Here is a 15,567-nt window from a genome sequence, read left to right on the forward strand (position 1 = left end):
ATCATTTAAATATGAAGGAGGGATTAAACAATTCCCAGACAAGCAAGAGTTGAGGGAATTTGCCTCCCACAAACCATCTCCACAGGGCATCTTACAGGGACTGCTCTAGATGGGAGCACTCCTAAAAAGAGCACAGAACAAAACACCCAATATACGAAGAAGGGAGAAAAAGGAATAAGAAGGGAGAGAAATAAAGAATCATCAGACAGTGTTTATAATAGCTCAACAAATGACTTAAGTTAGACAGTAAGATAGTAAAGAAGCTAACCCTGAACCGTTGGTAACCATAAACTTAAAGCCCGCAAAGTAATAAGTACATACCTTTCAATAATCACCACAAATGTAAATGGACTGAATGCACCAATCAAGAGACACAGAGTAATAGAATGGATGAAAAAGCAAGATCCATCCATATGCTGCTTACAAGAGACTCACCTCAAACCCAAAGACATTCACAGACTTAAAGTCAAGGGATGGAAAAAGATATTTCATGCAAACAACAGAGAGAAGAAAGCAGGTGTTGCAATTCTGGTATCAGACAAAACAGACTTCAAAATAAAGAAAGTAACAAAAGATAAAGAAGGACATTACATAATGATAAAGGGCTCAATCCAACAAGAGGATATAACCTTTATAAACATATAAGCACCCAACACAGGAGCACCAACATACCTGAAACAAATAGTAACAGAATTAAAGGAGGAACTAGAATGCAATGCATTCATTCTAGGAGACTTCAACACACCACTCACTCCAAAGGACAGATCCACCAGACAGAAAATAAGTAAGGACACAGAGGCACTGAACAACTAGAACAGATGGACCTAATACACATCTACAGAACTCTACATCCAAAGCAACAGGATACACATTCTTCTCAAGTGCACATGGAACATTCTCCAGAATAGACCACATACTAAGCCACAAAAAGAGGCTCAGGAAATTCCAGAAGATTGAAATTCTACCAACCAACTTTTCAGACCACAAAGGCATAAAACTAGAAATAAACTGTACAAAGAAAGCAAAAAGGCTCACAAACACATGGAGGCTCAACAACATGCTCCTAAATAATCAATGGATAATTGACCAAATCAAAATGGAGATCCAGCAATATGGAAACAAACAACAACAACACAAAGCCCCAACTACTGTGGGACATGGCAAAAGCAGTCTAAAGAGGAAAGTATATAGCAATCCAGGCATATTTAAAGAAGGAAGAACAATCCCAAATGAATGGTGTAATGTCACAATTATCGAAATTGGAAAAAGAAGAACAAATGAGGCCTAAGGTCAGCAGAAGGAGGGACATAATAAAGATCAGAGAAGAAATAAATAAAATTGAGAAGAATAAAACAATAGCAAAAATCAATGAAAGCAAGAGCTGGTTCTTTGAGAAAATAAACAAAATAGATAAGCCTCTAGCCAGACTTCTTAAGAGGAAAAGAGAGACAACACAAATCAACAGATTCAGAAATGAGAAAGGTAAATCACGATGGACCCCACAGAAATACAAAGAATTATTAGAGAGTACTGTGAAAACCTAAATGCTAACAATCTGGGAAACCTAGGAGAAATGGACAACCTCCTAGAAAAATACAACCTTCCAAGACTGTCCCAGAAAGAAACAGAAAATCTAAACAGACCACTTACCAGCAATGAAATTGAAGCGGTAATCAAAAAACTACCAAAGAACGAAACCCCTGGGCCAGATGGATTCACCTCGGAATTTGATCAGACATACAGAGAAGACATAATACCCATTCTCCTTAAAGTTTTTCAAAAAATAGAAGAGGAGGGGATACTCCCAAACTCATTCTATGAAGCTAACATCATCCTAATAATAAAACCAGGCAAAGACCCCACCAAAAAAGAAAACTACAGACCAATATCCCTGATGAACATAGATGCAAAAATACTCAACAAAATATTAGCAAACCGAATTCAAAAATACATCAAAAGGATTGTACACCAGGATCAAGTGGGATTCATCCCAGGGATGCAAAGATGGTACAACATTTGAAAGTCCATCAACATCATCCACCACATGAACAAAAAGAAAGACAAAAACCACATGATCATCTCCATAGATGCAGAATAAGATTTGACAAAGTTCAACTTCCATTCATGATAAAAACTCTCAGCAAAATGGGAATAGAGGGCAAGTACCTCAACATAATACAGGCCATTTATGGTAAACCCACAGCCAACATTATACTGAACAGCGAGAAGCTGAAAGCTTTTCCTCTGAGATCGGGAACTAGACAGGGATGCCCACTCTCCCCACTGTTATTTAACATAGTACTGGAGGTCTTAGCCACGGCAATCAGACAAAACCAAAAAATACAAGGAATCCAGATTGGTAAAGAAGAAGTTAAACTGTCACTATTTGCAAATGACATGATACTTACTGTACATAAAAAACCCTAAAGACTCCACCCCAAAACTACTAGAACTGATATCGGAATACAGCAAGGTGCAGGATACAAAATTAACACACATAAATCTGTGGCTTTCCTATACACTAACAATGAACCAACAGAAAGAGAAATCAGGAAAATAACTCCATTCACAATTGCATCAAAAAAAAAAAATACCTAGGCATAAACCTAACCAAATAAGTGAAAGACATACTCTGAAAACTACAAGTCACTCTTAAGAGAAATTAAAGGGGACACTAACAAATGGAAACAAACTGGAAAAAATAGTTCAAAAATTCATATGGAAATACCAAAGACCCCGAATAGCCAAAGCAATCCTGAGAAAGAAGAAGAATGTAGGGGGGATCTCACTCCCCAACTTCAAGCTCTACTATAAAGCCATAGTAATCAAGACAATTTGGTACTGGCACAAGAACAGAGCCACAGACCAATGGAACAGACTAGAGAATCCAGACATTAACCAAAAAAAATATATGGTCAATTAATATTTGATAAAGGAGCCATGGATATACAATGGCGAAATGACAGTCTCTTCAACAGATGGTGCTGGCAAAACTGGACAGCTACATGTAGGAGAATGAAACTGGACTATTGTCTAACCCCATATACAAAAGTAAACTCAAAATGGGTCAAAGAACTGAATGTAAGTCATGAAACCATAAAACTCTTAGAAAAAAACAGGCAAAAACCTCTTAGACATAAACATGAGTGACCTCTTCTTGAACATATCTCCCCGGGCAAGGAAAACAACAGCAAAAATGAACAAGTGGGACTGTATTAAGTTGAAAAGCTTCTGTACAGCAAAAGACACCATCAACAGAACAAAAAGGAACCCTACAGTAAGGGAGAATACATTTGAAAATGACAGATATGATAAAGGCTTGACGTCCAGAATATATGAATAGCTCACACACCTCAACAAACAAAAAACAAAAAACCCAATTAAAAAATGGGCAGAGGAACTGAACAGACAGTTCTCCAAAGAAGAAATTCAGATGGCCAACAAACACATGAAAAGATGCTCCACATCGCTAATTATCAGAGAAATGCAAATTAAAACTACAATGAGGTATCACCTCACACCAGTAAGGATGGCTGCCATCCGAAAGACAAACAACAAATGTTGGCGAGGCTGTGGAGAAAGGGGAACCCTCCTACACTGCTGGTGGGAATGTACATTAGTTCAACCATTGTGGAAAGCAGTATGGAGGTTCCTCAAAATGCTCAAAATAGACTTACCATTTGACCCAGGAATTCCATTCCTAGGAATTTACCCTAAGAACGCAGCAATCAAGTTTGAGACAGACAGATGCACCCCTATGTTTATCACAGCACTATTTACAATAGCCAAGAATTGGAAGCAACCTAAATGTCCATCGAGAGATGAATGGATAAAGAAGATGTGGTACATATACACAATGGAATACTACTCAGCCATAAGAAGAGGGCAAATCCTACCATTTGCAGCAACTTGGATGGAGCTGGAGGGTATTATACTCAGTGAAATAAGCCAAGCAGGGAAAGAGAAATTCCAAATGATTTCACTCATCTGTGGAGTATAAGAACAAAGGAAAAACTGAAGGAACAAAACAGCAGCAGAATCACAGAACCCAAGAATGGATTGACAGGTATACCAAAGGGAAAGGGACTGGGGAGGATGGGTGGGTAGGGAGGGATAAGGGGGGGAGAAGAAGAGGGGTATTAAGATTGGCATGCATGGGGGTGGTGGGAGAAAGGGGAGGGCTGTGCAACACAGACAAGACAAGTAGTGATTCTACAACATTTTGCTATGCTGATGGACAGTGACTGTAAAGGGGTTTATAGGGGGGACCTAGTATAGGGGAGAGCTTAGTAAACATAACATGCATCATGAAAGTGTAGATTAATGATAACAAAAAAAAAAGAAAGAAAAGGGGATCACTCCCTGATAGGCTAAAACTAACTGTAAATCAATGATTAATGCATGCTTTAAATATCCTTAAATTTGTCCACTTAAAGGGTGTCAGATGATCAGCTATGGAGTTAGATTTTTGTAATAATATTCCTTTCTCTTAAAAAAAAAAGCAGTTCCTGTGTGGTGACCTCCAATGAGTTCTACACAATGGTATAAAGGGCATATAAAAGTGTAGGCAAAGGGTCTGTTTGTGTTTATACAGAGGATCAAAGCCTAATTTGGCTACCCAGAAATGATCTAAGATATGATATGAAGAAGAACTTCCAACATCAGCACTCTCTGGGAGACTCATACCAGAAGATGATCATCAAAAAACCTCAACAAAGATCCAGTCGCTGCTACAGCTGTAGCTGCATTCATCCCACCGGTTCTTGGACTTGCCATGGGAATGAAGAAGGAGATATCTAAGCTGGCCTGTGCATACAGTAAAACAACAAATTTGACTGGATCTATACTGTTGGAACTCAACCAAGAATTAGGAGAAATGCAAGTTGCAGTGCTCCAAAATCATGCGACTATAGACTACCTACTGTTAAAAGAACACATGGGATGTGAACAGTTCCCAGGAATGTGTTGTTTTAATTTGTCTGATTTCTCTCAGAATGTTCAAGTTCAGTTGGACAATATCCACCATATCATAGATAAGTTTTCACAAATGCCTAAGGTGCCTAACTGGTTTTCTTGGTTTCAATGGAGATGGCTGGTAATTATAGGTCTGCTTTGGTTATGTAACTGTACTCCTATTATGTTAATGTGTGTGTGCAATTTAATTAGTAGTTTAAAACCTATACATGCTTAAGTTACTCTACAAGAAGATATATCAAAGAAATAATCAATCTTCCCATGTTTTCTTCCAACTGCTACTTCTATAGCTTTTCTTCTTCCTTCCTAATTACAACCCTTAAGTAGAATTCGTGCCTCATATCGAATTTACCGAGTATCATAATTCCTCCAAGTGGTAAAGATACCTCAAGACAAATGCTGGGCATAGAAGCCACAGGGCATAAATCTGCAAAGAAGTAAAAAGCTAACCTTTTCAAACAATAAGGCTTCTCTCTCACTTACCAACTCTACATTTCCCTGCATGGCCCCGGAAGATGACTGATTAGCCAGAGATGGGTAAGATTCCTCAAGGAAGGAACAACCTAAGACAGGTACAGTCACAGGGGGCCTATCAGGTGAGATATTGGGGATCAACAGAGGTGAGGCTTAGAACCTCACCCCCCCCACTGTTTTGAGAGAAATCTTCTGCATCCATGGATGTTTTATTGCCCCTGGATTAACAGCTTGGATTAACACATAGTCTACAGGCACACACCTGATCATCTACATTTGTTCTCTTACAACACTAAACTATGTTTTCTACCTTTATCTTACATCTACCTACCACTTCAGCATTTTATTAAAAATAATAATAATAAAGAGAGAAATGTGGTATCCACATATAAATCAAGTATAAATATCAAACGAATATTCATATTTGAACTGACTGTTTATAGTTCATAATGCATGATCAAAATCAAAAGTATTTCTGTGATGACTGCCCTTGTACTGTTCACCATGTAACTTATTCACTATGTAAGAATTTGTTCTCCACATAAGAACTTGTTTGTGATCCTTCAGAAGACTGGAGACTGACGAAAATTAGGCTTGGGGTGGATTAATGGTTGTGCATTGAGCATTGACTCCCCTATACAGAATTTTATTATTGTTAACAACCATTTGATCAATAAATATGAGAGATGCCCTCTCAAAAAAAATAAAAATAAAAAACAAAAAAAAGTACAGACTTCCAATTGTAAAATAAATAATTATCCAGATGTAATGTATAGCATAAGGAATATAGTCAAAATATTGTAACAACTTTGTATGGTGATAGCTGGTAGCTAGAATTATCATGTATATAAATGTGGAATCTCTGTGTTGTACACCTGAAACTAATGTAATACTGTGTGTCAACTACCCTTCAATAAAAAATAATTATCTACAAAAACAAAACAAAAAAAAAACACACAAAAAAAACAGTATAGTACTGGCACAAGAACAGACCTCAACAGATCGGTGGAACATAATAAAGAGCCCAGATATAAACCATGCATATATGTTCAATTAATACATGATAAAGAAGCCATAAATAAACAATAGGTAAAAGACAGTCTCTTCAATAAATGATGTTGGGAAAATTGCACAGCTACATGCAAGAGAATAGGATTACTGTCTAATCCCAAACTTGAAATAGATTGAAGACCTAAACATAAGACATGAAACCATAAAACTCAGAAGAAAATGAAGGCAAACATTTCTTGAACATAACCATAAGCAATATTTTTCTGGACACAATTTCCTGGGCAAGGGAAAGAAAATAAAAAATGAACTAGTGGGACTATATGAAACTAAAAAGCCTCTGTACAGCAAAGGACACCATCAATGGAACAAAAAGACAACGTAAAATATGGGAGAATATATCTATAAATGATTTATGCAGTGAGGGGTTAACATCCAAAATATATAAAGAACTCATATGGCTCCACACCAAAAAACACAATAACCCAAATAAGAAATGGACAGAGGACCTGAACAGACATTTTTTCAAAGACAAAATAAAAATGGCCAATGGGCACATGAAAAGATGCTCCACACTGCTAATGATCAGAGAAATGCAAATCAAAACCACGAGATATCATCTCACACTAGTTAGAATGGCCACAATCTAAAGACAAGAAATAGCAAGTGTTAGCAAGAATGTGAAGAAAAGGGAACCCTCCCACACTTTAATGGGAATGTAAATTGCTGCAGCCATTACGAAAAGTAGTATGGAGGTTCCTTAAAAAACTAAAAATAGAAATACCATTCAATCCAGTAATTCTACTTATAAGAATTTACCAAAGAAAACAAAATATCTGATTTGAAAAGATACATGCACTGCTATGTCTATTGCCACATTATTTACCATAGCCAATATATGAAAGCAACCAAAGTGCCCATCAATAAATGGACAAAGAAGAAGTACATATACACAATGGAATATTATTCAGCCATAAAAAGAAAGAAATCCTGCCATTTGCAACAACATGGATGGACCTAGAGAGTATTATTCTAAGTGAAATAAGCCAGGTGGAGAAATATAAATACTATATGACTTCATTATTTTAGTTTTTTGAAGTGGAATCTAAAAACAAAATGAATAAAATAGCAGTAGACTCATAGACAATGAGAAATGACTGGTGGTCACCACGGGGAGGGGTTGAAGTGGGTAGGTGGAAAGGGAGAGAAGGATAAAGGAGCACAAAAATCTCAATCATAATATAAGTTGGTCACAGGGATGGTAGCACAGAATAGAAAATAGAGTCAGTGGTTCTGTAACATCTTTCTATTTAACAGATAGTAATTGCATTCGTTGGGGTGAGGATTTAATAATGTGTTGAACCACTGTGCTGTATACTTGAAACCAATATAATATTATATATTAACTATATTTCAATTTAAAAAATGAATCCAAAGAAGAAAAAAAGAAAAAGTAGTTGATGCACATAAAGATATTTAAAGAGTTCCAGCAAGTAGCATGAACTCAAAACATATTTAATGCTTTACTGAGGACTTCTCAGAAGGCTTGTCAGCTCCATTTCCCCATCCTATCTTTTACCACAGCATATTTTGGAACACAGTACAATACCTCTGTTTTATATTATCTGTTTTCAAGCCTGTGTCCCTGACTAAAGACTAAATCTGGAATGGAAACTAATTCAATTATTGCTATATTCTTGGTGGCTTGCAAAGTATGGGATACAGATTAGGTACTTGCAAAACAAAAATCAAATGAATAAGTGAATTAATCAATGCACCTGTCAACACATTTGAGGCTGGTAAAGTTAAGCAGGTTTATATAGAGATTACCTTCCATTTTTTTTCTGACTAAAACTTGATGCCAATATATTCATACATATATGAATATACAAAAGGTTAATATAAAAATGGAAAGTATTGGAAAAAATGTAGGAGCTAAAATCACACAGAACAGGATTAAGACAAACTCTGGCATCAAACACTTGCTGTTTGACCTTCAAGAGGTAACTTAACAAACTAGAGTCTCTTTTATCTACCTACATTGAAAATTCATATAAATATATATAAAGGATCTGACACCTTGAAGATACCTAATAGCTAATAGCTGTTGTATTGGCATTGCCAAAGATTATAGGCTTGTCTATTCATAGAAGCACATTATGGATTCTTAGGAATAAACAATTCTGCCTAGACAGAAGCACATTACATTTTGTTTTTTTAAACAAAAGTGGTGAAGTAATTTAGTGCCTTCCAGATAAGCTCAACTTCCATATATTGTTACCTGGGGCCAAGGAGAATACCAGTAAGAAAGCTACTGTTAGAAATAGATAGGGCTATTCGCTGTCTTAAGTGTCTCTGGGCCTGTAAAATGATGGTTCTACAGGCAGATTTCCCGAAGCCTATGAAAGGATTACTGCTCTGCTGGAGCTCTTTACCTGTGCACTAAAATAGCCAGAGAAATTTCCTTTGTATAACAAGACTTAAGTTTGTCCATTTACTCCAAGTGATCAATGAATCCAAGTTTTCGGTTTTATTGTCAGTATTCATTTGCCACTAACTTAACATCAAATGAAAAATTTTACTCACAAAGAAGAAATCATCCTCTTATCAGAAAGTGCCCTGTGTGTAGTGCCAAAAAAGTCATCTTAAGAGTATTACTTATGTGTATTATTTTATTTAATTCATACAAAGACTTATGACTTAGGTTCTATTATTATTAGCATCATTTTATACAAGAAGCTCTTGGAATAGTAAATTAATATTCACTGAAAGTAAGAGGTAGAAAACAGACTCAAACTTCAGATAGTTTTTACTGCAAAACCTCACTCTCTCCATTTTGAATTGCACGGTCTTTCAAAGATATTAATTCATTAATTGGCACATGTTAGAGGGAAATAGAGGTAGGCTGGAAATTAAAGTATGTGGTCTAATGACCTTATTTTAATTATAGATCAAAAGACTATTAATAAGTGGATGGCAGAAGAGCAAAGGCTAGAGGGTGACCTTTATCTCAGTGCAATTCTTGAGGTTAGAAATGAAATGTGCTTGGGTTTGTGATACAGGTATCCTTGTCTCATCTTTACAAAATGTTAGCATTTTTAAGGTAGTCACAGTTCTTCATGAAGCCTTTTCTCCAGAAGCCAACCTTGTGACAAAGATTTGTGTGCAAGTACTTGACCTGAGAAAAAATTCTGAAAGGCATAGTAGGGAAATGGGGAAGATACATGGGAAAGAGAAGGAAGTCAGTGCAGAGTATACCCTCGAACAAGTCATGATTGTTGGCATAAGAAGTTCAGTCTCACCTGAGACCTCTTGGGGATGACAAAGAACATATATCAAAGCCCCACATCTTCAGAAACGAGCAATCCATCAAGGCCTGTACATTAGCGGGCAAGGACTACTCTAGAAGCATTAACCCCCGTCCTGTCCAGTCTGCCCTGTGGAGGCAAGCCTGCTCCAATTGCCAGAGAAAATCGTCAGTCAAAACATCACAGGTTCTGGAAGTAGAAACCATTCGACATGCATAGAACTGAGTGCTGAAGACATTAAGGATGGGGCACTGATAGCATCTGCTATACTCACACTGGTCCATTTCCTATGCAGAAAATAAGGACAATAACCCTAACTCTGTCCTAAACCCTAACTTTAGACATTATTAATATATAAATAACACAAATACAAAAATAATTTGAAGAAAAATCTCCAAGCAAATGCTATTTGTTATTCTTTTAGGTGAAATCATTTATTTTATTGTAGAGAAATCTTACCACTAAATTTCCTTAAGTAGTTTCCTTCCATGGTGACAAAGTCTAGCATTTCACATTCTATCTATTTTTGTTGAGCCAAGAAGGGATATATCAGAGTTTTCCTTATTATTTTGTCTTTCAAGCCATATACTTTTGGACTTTTAAATTGAAGAGAAGGTCTTTTCCTTAGACAATGATCAGAAAATAATTTGATAGGGCTTTCTGGGGGAAGGATACAACGTTCATCTTTGTATATCCCCAGTCATGATTACTTACTGAAGGTGATTCATAAATAAGTGAAGTTACAAAGCCTTATGTGGTAGGCTAAGGACCTTAGAAGTATATTCTTCTAAGCTTATTATTTTTTAGAATTTTTGACTACCCTTTATCATCATGTTCTCTTATTTGGAATATTTTTTCAGAACATTGTAAAGAAATACTTCTTCTCATACCAGATTCATTACATCAAAAGAATAGGCGTACTCCTCCCTCTTGAACAAAGGAGAGTTTGGTATTTGTTTATCTGACAAATACTGTGGACATTTGGTCATTTATTACCTCAAAGATTTAAAAGATTGTTTTCTCGCATGTGGGGGGATTCCCAGAAACCTTGTTCATTCATTTGTTGCATATACTCTGAGTAGCTTACTGTTAATACATAGGGAGAACATACCTAAATGATATTGCAAGCATTTGGAGGACCTAAAGCCTTTTTAAATGTACCAATTGGCTTGTCAAACAACAAAATATGTGCGTTGGCAATGGGTGGGGCCTAGCACCAGCATGGTGATGGTAAGTAATTTAGAATCTCAGAAATGAGAAGATTAGAAGTTGAAGAGTGAGCTCGAGGAGTGAGGCATAAAGGTTCATGGGAAATGTGCTCAACTGACTGTGGTACATAAAACTGAAAGCATTTTCAGCATGGGGATAAGGTAACTAAAATTATATTATAAAATAAAAGTTTCTAGATCCCAGACTAGTGCTGCTCTCATGAAAACAATGGAACTGGACAAGATACATGAGATGACCCTTTTCAGGCTCAGGCAGTAGGCAGTACAACTCTGATCTCGGAGGGAAGGAGAGCTCACAGGGTGAGTCCCTCTCCCCAAATATCTAGGAAAAAGTTACCATCATATAAGGTTCACGTGTAAGCAGGGCATAGCAGTCCACAAAGCTAAGGGAGTAAAAATCAGGTAAGGGAAGCCAAGTCTGAGAAGTGGGGCATCAAGAAGGGCCCCACAAGTCCATGTGGGATCTGCCACAAGTTTGTGGCTGAGGGCTGGGTTATACACGCTCAGTGTAAGACCTCCTGCGGCTTATCAGAGAGCAGTTTCTACGGCGCCGAAAGCAGACGAGATGGTGAAGCTCAGGGAGTACAGAGGGAAGGGTGGTGTCTGAGTTCCAGCCCTACCAGACTTGAGATTCCCTTGTTATCTTACTCCCAACACTACACCATTTAGGGAACAATAAAGGCTGTGCCTTAGAAACAAAGACCACACCCAAAATAAGACATATTCTTTCCATAAAGAAAGCCTAAACTTAAGATTTGTAAAGGAGAAATAGTGGCTCCTTTTACTCCTGTAAAAGTTGGAAGATACCTTGAGCTTTCCACAAATCCTCACGAGCTATGAAGGAGAATCCTATACAAGTTCAAGATGATCAGACAATAATTGAACATACAATTCTGCTCTTAAGCATTTACCTGAAAGAAATAGAAATGTGCGTCCTCTCAAATATTTGTACATAAATGTTCATAGCAGCTGCATTTATAATTGTCCCAAACTGGGAACAACTCAACTATCTATCAATAGGTTAATGGATAAATAAACTGTGGTGAATTCATACAATTAAATGTCGCTTGTTCAGCAATAAAAAGAAAAGAACTACTGAAACACAAGACAAAATGGACAAATATCAAACATTATGAAGAGTAAAAGGAGCAAAGCACCAAAGAGTAAACACTGTATGATCCATTTATACAGAACTCCAGAGAACATTAAATAATATATAGGGATTACAGAGATCATTGGTTTACTTTTTTTGTAAATTTTGGTTTCGAGAGTGTGTGTTGAATGAAATGGGACACCACAAAATTAATTCTCATGGTTAAGGAAATGCTGTATATCTTGACTGATAGGGTGAAAACATGGGTGGTATGGAATGAATTGTGTCCCCCTCCAAAATTCATATGTTGAAGCCTAACCCCTAATGAGTATATCTGGCGACAGCCTCAAAGAAATAAGGTTAAATAAAGTCACCAAGGTGGCACTCTGATCCGGTGATGTCCTTCTAAGAAGACAGAACAGAGAGCCCACTCTCTCTTTTTCTTTACCATATGGGACACCGTGGAAAGGCAACCATCTGAGAGCTGGGAAGAGAACTCTTACCAGAAGCCAAACAGAGCAGAACCTTAATCTTCAGCTTCCAGCCTCCAAAAGTGTGAGGGAAAAAAAAAAATTCTGTTGTTTAAACCACCCAACCTATCATTCTTTTATTACAGCAGGAGAGGCTTATTATTATAATGGGTATTTACATTTGTTAACACTTAGGAAACTCTGTATTTAAACATGAATAAAATTTATTCTGTATAACATATACTTCATGAAGAATGATTAGAAATCACACTGGTTGATTAAAGAGGACACTGAGATAAATGTGGTTTATTGAGGAGGAAGGATGAAGATGAAAGTAGAATGCCTAGTTATTGTCTGAACATAAGTTCAGGGGGACTGACCAAACAAAAAATTAATTAAGTTAAAAAAAATATATATATATATAAAACATAATCTGGGCTTTTGACTGAGGTAGGAAATGAACTCAAAAGCACCCATATTATCTAGAAGCTACAATGAACATATTTTACAGTTTAATAGTTTGTGTCATGGTGAAGAAGATGGATAGGTTTTGGGTGATGTTCAAGTTTGTGCATTAAAGGACCAGGTGAATGATGGCATTTGTTTGAAATACAGGGAACCATGTAACATGCAGATTGGTAAGAAAGATGTATTTATTTTGCGCATGATAGGTTTAGTTATCTTGGGGACATTCAAAAGACAATTCATCTCTGGCACTAGATCTGGAGCTTTAAATTTCAGAATGAGTTCATACTTGCCTATAAATGAGTAATTAGCATAAAAATGAGAATCACAACCATGAGAGTGGATGAGATCACCCAGTTGGTGATGTTTGAGAAAAGAAGTAATTAGTTGAGGACACATAAAAATATGTATGTTTAAGAGACAGGTAGAGGAAGTGAAGTCCATGAAGGAAAAAAGAAAGATAAAAGAGTTAATAAAGAAAAGTGGTGTCAGAGAAGTCAAGGGAATAGAGAATTTTGAGGAGGGTAACATCAATAATGTCAAATGCAGCTGAAAAGCCTAGTAAAGAGTCCATTTAGGTCTGAAGCACATTTATGGGATTTGGCACTAAGACCTGGAACTGGGTAGGGACAAGATAAAGAAATCTTGGCATAAAAGCTAGATAGCATGTCTGCATTCACATGCAGGCTATCATGACACAGAATAAATTCCTTCACCTCCGTGAACCCGAACAACCTTTTTTTCAAAATGGGATGATAAAAAAATAGGTTATAGAAAGATGAGATGCAATAATGATTATAGAGGCAACTACTACTTGTGATAGTTTTCCCTATATAAGCTATTTTTGTGCTACTGTTCTTTGAAAGGAGAAAATAATGTATCAGAAATATATTTACCCTATTTTCATCTATCAGGAAAGGCTAAACTATATTGCATCTATGAAATACCAAAAATTGTCATGGTTTAGTCAATTAAATTGTACTTCTCATATCCATGCTACAAGTTCAACGTAAGTTGGTGGTGGGTTTGGGTCCACACATTCACCCTATGCCATATCATGGTAATTATGTCACCTTATGACATGCTATTGTACCCAAATGCCTTCAGGTTCCTTGTGATATGGATGGGGATGCTGAAAATCAAGTACTGATAATTAAAGGTTTTGTCCTAGAATTGAAAGACCACTTCTTTTCATATATTCTATTGACATAATGAGATACTTAATCATTTCCAACTTTCAAGATTCAGGGAAGTTAAATTTTACCATGTGCTTTCAAGGAAAGAAGGATTAGAAATTTAGGACTTTGTAGAATTCCTGTTACAATACTCTAAATTGGCATTAGGTTACAAGTTCTATAAAATGATGCTAAATAGAGACATACACTTATGGCTTCATCCAATCCAGGAATGATGATTTCTTTTCAAAAAAATTTATTTTGCCCCCAACTTTGTCACTTAAAGCATCTAACAATGTCCACAGATTTGTTAGAAAAGCATAATATCTCCACTTGTATTATATAATTACTTTGCTTATCATACAGAAAGGCATTCTTGTTAAGTGGGAAGAACATGAATATTGGGTGAAACAGACATGGATTAAATTCTGGACATGTGTTGTAACTATGGGCAAAATACTTAGACCTTCCAAGACTTGCCCTTTTTATTTACATAATAAAGACAATATATGACCCTCAGAATTTTTTTTTCTCAAAATGAAATGAGATAAATAAATCCTTGAGCACAATACCTTAGGTAGAAATGGCAAAGAATATTCATCAGTTACAGTTTCTTTTTTGCCATACCTAATCTAGTCACATCCATTGGGTTTAGAGATGACTTTGTACTCTTAGGCTTCAGTTACAGAATAGGTTCATTTTTCAGCTTCCTTGAATGACTGATTCAGAATACCATTAAATAAACATACTTTGAACGTCAGGAGAAATAGTCCTACTATTCATGCGTGTTCTACCTTTCACAAGGTCCCGTGGATATACTTTATAGGTAAGAAGGACAGGCTGTTGTCTCTGGAACATTAAGTCTCTGATTTGGAAGAACTTACACAAGCTTTGTCTGGCTTACTGCTCTGTGTCTTCCATGGAATTGAAGAGATTCAGACTGAAGGTCCACAGCACCGCATTCCAGCTAGCTCTAAGTAACCTCTATCTCAACTGCCAATCACATGTTACTCATATTCTTCCACATGTAGAAGGGAATGCATTGGATTTTTTTAAAATTACAGCTTGTATGTTGCTTTCTTTTAATTGCAGTTTTCTCACATCCCATAAATCAGAATCAGTACTTTAATGAGAGTGTTAAGTCATCCACCCAAATAGTCAATAATCAGGTTACCACCCAGTTATTTTGTCTTATTGAATGAAACCATCAGAGGCAACATCTACATTTCTGTTGTGAGGGGAAGTGTGCTTTGGAGGGAAGTTAATTATATTGGGTTCCATAGCTCCTTCAGGTTCTTCTCTCATTTACTCCACTGCAGTTACTCATGAGGGACTGTTAATAAAATGACAAGCATCGTCTCACAACCAGGA

Source organism: Manis javanica, chromosome 17 (genome assembly GCF_040802235.1).
Source record: "Manis javanica isolate MJ-LG chromosome 17, MJ_LKY, whole genome shotgun sequence".
Classification (NCBI taxonomy): domain Eukaryota; kingdom Metazoa; phylum Chordata; class Mammalia; order Pholidota; family Manidae; genus Manis; species Manis javanica.